This window comes from Oncorhynchus tshawytscha, linkage group LG30 (assembly GCF_018296145.1).
Source record: "Oncorhynchus tshawytscha isolate Ot180627B linkage group LG30, Otsh_v2.0, whole genome shotgun sequence".
In the NCBI taxonomy this organism is placed as follows: Eukaryota; Metazoa; Chordata; class Actinopteri; order Salmoniformes; family Salmonidae; genus Oncorhynchus; species Oncorhynchus tshawytscha.
Window position 1 is genome coordinate 45566773 of NC_056458.1, and position 5000 is coordinate 45571772.

Sequence of the window (5000 nt, forward strand, 5' to 3'; positions counted from 1 at the left end):
CTCCTGTTTCGCCCATTCACACTTCAGGAGGTTAACTTCATTAGGGTAGGGGGCACTATTTTCACCTCCTGATTTAATATCCAGCACTTATTTGTATGACTTATTCAAAACTGTCAATGAACGGCTGCAAACATACACAGCCTCACATCATTCATTTTCAAAGTCACAATTAGGCATATCAGATTTAAAATATACAATAACACTGGCAGAACTGGGAAGAACTTAAAATCAGTGTGGAGAATAACAGTAGTGTTTTTGCTGAGAAGCAAGGTAATAACCCTATATTTTAGCCCATTGTTAATAATGAGAATTGTTCCACTGATCAGACTAAGTAAAGTAAATAGATAATAAAATCTCCTGAAGACGAGAGAATGTAAATCTGCCCCTACACCCTAACCAAATTATTTTATATTCATTGTCCGTCCTCTAGAATCAAACTTACACTTTTTGGTTCCCAATCTGTTTGACACATTGTTTTTCATAGATACCACCCTACCAAACTTCCCTGCTAAAACATACTGTAGGTCTGTCTGCTGCCTTTTCGTTGTCACAGCCGAAATGCCAAACACCAAAACGAGGGGACTAATGCAGGTGTAGATTGAATTGATTTTAGTACATGCTGTCAAAAGGCTGCATTCTGCATAGGGACGGGAGAAACAGCAACCTCATTTTGTTGACAAGTTACATTGTATATATAACAGCACTACCATGATGCTGTTGTTTTTTTACACAGATGAACACACACACTCAGATGATCACACACACACACACACACACACACACACACACACACACACACACACACAAAGAAGAATGCTTCCTCTCGCAGTTCAGCTCCACTCTAATCTAGAGGGGCGTTTCTTTAAAACACGCATCCAATCCCCTTGATCCCTTACATTACTAGACCAATCATACGCTTCAATGTGTCGCGGTTCGCACTGCTGTCGCAAGACTGGAAAATGATTGGCTTGAATCGAATGATAGACGGAAAGCAGGAGCAAAGCCTATCCGTTTTACTGTCGTTTGATGAAGTGTGTTTTCACAATTGACATAAAACTTGGGTATGTGAGATATGAGGTGAGACTGTATGTACAGAAGTCGCTGCAGTGTTACAATTGTAAAAAGTTTGGTCAAGTGAATGTCGAAGGAATAACTATGTCGTAGTTGAAGAGTCAGATGAAGCATGTTGTTGTAACTGTGATGGGAATCATGTTCCCGAGTTCCCAGAATGCCCTGTAAGGATGAAGGGGGTCGCAGTAGCTAGGACCAGGGCTATCCAGCAGGTCTCCTATATGGAGGCAGTTGACATAGGAGTGAGCAGAGAGGAGATGGTAGTGGATGTCCCACAGTCTGCTGTGAAAACCACATAGGAGAAGGATCCCGACACACCAATATTGAAGAAGGTGGACTTTGTCGCTTTTATAGCGCAAGTGATAAATTGCACTAGACAAACAAATAAAAAATATAAGAAGCTAGACATCACTGTGAAGGCGCAAATAGATTTCTGGATCTCCAAGGCTTTACAGCCAAAATGTTACAGGGAGTACTGAATGAAGAGGTTCCCCCTCCCAGGTTCCTGAGCCTATGTGGGGATCTGAATAGACATTTAAATCCAACTGAAGGAGAACAGTTTTTTAAAATAATTAAATTCAGGGTAGTACCGTGAATTTGGTTAATATCAAGCAGTACTGGAGCCCAAAGTCTAGGTTCAAGAGGCTTCTAAACAGCTTCTAACCCCAAGCCATAAGACTCCTGAACATCTAATCAAATGGCTACCCAGACAATTTGCATCCCCCCCCCTCTTCTACACTGCTGCTACTCTCTGTTATTATCATCTATGCATAGTCACTTTAATAACTCTGCCTACATGTATATATTACCTCAATTACCTCGACTAACCGGTGCCCCCGCACATTGACCCTGTACCGGTACCCCCTGTACATAGCCTCCACATTGACTCTGTACCGGTACCCCCTGTATATAGTCTCCACATTGACTCTGTACCGGTACCCCCTGTATATAGTCTCCACATTGACTCTGTACCGGTACCTCCTGTATATAGCCTCCACATTGACTCTGTACAGGTACCCCCTGTATATAGTCTCCACATTGACTCTGTACCGGTACCCCTGTATATAGTCTCCACATTGACTCTGTACCGGTACCCCCTGTATATAGTCTCCACATTGACTCTGTACAGGTACCCCCTGTATATAGTCTCCACATTGACTCTGTACCGGTACCCCCTGTATATAGTCTCCACATTGACCCTGTACCGGTACCCCCTGTATATAGTCTCCACATTGACCCTGTACCGGTACCCCCTGTATATAGTCTCCACATTGACCCTGTACCGGTACCCCCCTGCATATAGTCTCGCTATTATTTTACTGCTGCTCTTTAATTACTTGTTATTTCTTATTCTTAATATTTCTTATTCTTATTCTTAATTACTTGTTATTTCTTATTCTTATCAGTTTTTTTTAAAACTGCATTGTTGGTTAGTTACTTCTCAGTAAGCATTTCACTGTAAGGTCTACGCTAGTTGTATTTTGTGCATGTGACAAATAAAATTTGATTTGATTTTGTTTTGTTTATGTATTTCTATATATTCTTTTGGAGGGGGGATTAGTATGATTTTGTTTATCAAGAACATATTTTGTTTTTGGGGTATTTTTTACTAACCAGCAGGTGGTGGCAATACACCTGATGACTGTGGTCTGCCAATAAACCTCAGAGAAGATAGATTATTTGATGTATCTTGCTTCAATAACATGGACTAGCTGGCTGGCGCATGTCGTAGGCCAATCGATATGCAGAATCCAGGGGGTTTGTGCTGATTGTACGGAGACAGCCGGTAAAATGGCATCCCTGGAGAAGGCAAGAACAAAATGTATGTCAGGAGAAATACAGTATAATATCATAAGGAGACATATTATTGGAATACAGAGGAGGAATGGAGGGAAAAATAGAGGCAGAGGAGGTCTAAGCGAGAGAGAGGAAGAGGGTGAGCTTGAGTCAGTTAGAAAATGTTGGGAAAAAGGAAAATGGTTTTTAAATAGCGGGAAAAATATTCTAGCTTTTGGGCCTGAGTAGCAGGTAGTTTACTATGGGCACCTTATTATCCAAGCTACTCAATACTGCCACCCAGTCCCAAAGAAATTAAATAGTGGGAAAAGGGGAAATTTGTGAAAGAAGAATGGTAGAAAGTGTAGGCAGAGTGAGCTGAAGACAAGAGGAGAAATGGAAGTGAATGAGTGCGACGTATAAGAGGTGGTAGCTGTGGTGAAGTTCTCGGAGCCTGAGGCTTGCACCAGGGGTCAGGATAAAGATGAGTCTGTGACAGGAGAGAAGTTTTTGGAAAAAGTGGACCCTTGCCTTTTGGCTGATCCATTTGTGGTTTCAGGGTGGGTGAACACAGAGTTGGGTTCTGTGGAATCGGTGAGGGTAACCAGAAGTGGTCTTGTGGTAATTGTTTGTGTTTCTGCTGGTCAGAGGGTGTAGGCACTCCATGTTAAACGAATGGGGGCAGGAGATGTGAATAGTTTTGCTCTCAAAAAGGGCGCCATTGAAAGGAGTGATTACTGGGGTAGAGGTAAATGTGAAGGTTGACCAACTGAAGGAAAAGATTATCACTAAACTAAGGACCCTGTGTAACGGTTTTCTAGTGGTGATGAAGGAGAGTCGGACCAAACTGCAGCGTGTCGATTGAGATTCATGTTTAATCAAACAAAGAAACACGAACACTACACAAAACGTAATCGAAACAGCCTATCTAGTGCAAACTAACCGAGAGTACACATAGGACACTAAGGACAATCACCCACGACAAACTCAAAGAATATGGCTGCCTAAATATGGTTCCCAATCAGAGACAACGATAAGCACCTGCCTCTGATTGAGAACCATTCCAGACAGCCATAGACTTTGCTAGATAACCCACTAAGCTACAATCCCAATACCACCACCAAAACCCCAAGACAAACACACCACAATTACAAAAACCCCATGCCACACCCTGGCCTGACCAAATACATAAAGATAAACACAAAATACTTTGACCAGGGCGTGACACCATGGGACTAAACCCTACCCTCTGCAACTGGATCCTGGACTTCCTGACGGCCCGCTCCCAGGTGGTAAGGATAGGTAACAACACATCTGCCATTCTGATCCTCAACACGGGGACCCCTCAGGGGTGCGTGCTCAGTCCCCTCATGTACTCCCTGTTTACTCATGACTGCACGGCCAGACACAACTCCAACACCATAATTAAGTTTTCCGATGACACAACAGTGGTAGGCCTGATCACCGATGACGACAGCCTATAGGGAGGAGGTCAGAGACATGGTCGTGTGGTGCCAGGGCAACAACCTCTCCCTTAACGTGATCAAGACAAAGGAGACTATTGTGGACTACAGGAAAAAGAGGATCGAGCAGGGCCCCCATTCTCAGGGCCCATGACAATGTTGTTAGTGCCTTTTCTTGCCTGCATTTACCCTGTTGAAACGTATTCTGATTCTTCTGATTTCACCGTGGTTGAGGAGTGATGACATGGGTAAGTACATGATTACATATCGTACAATAGTGATGCCGGGACAGGAGTTAATACATTTAATAAATACAAATTGTAGTTTAAAACACTTCTAGACACTTTCCTCTCACAGACTCCCTCCCATATGCCAATAATACACATGATGGCAAGCTGATTACTATAATTAGCCAGTCTCTTTCACCTTACAACCAAACCACTCTGGTATGAGATGTAAACAATGTATCTACGGAATAAAAGCCCATGAAATAAGAAACTGTAATAGTAAACAAGTTTAAAAAATAAACAATACTTTATGCACGTTTTTCTAAACAGCATGGATTAACAGACGCCACCTGCTCAAACAGAAGTTGGTCGCCCTTGTATTATTGAGGCGTAGACAGGGAAGGAGGAGGTGGTTATGGGTGCATCCCATAAATGTGCTGAGAAGGGAGCATGGGCAATACTA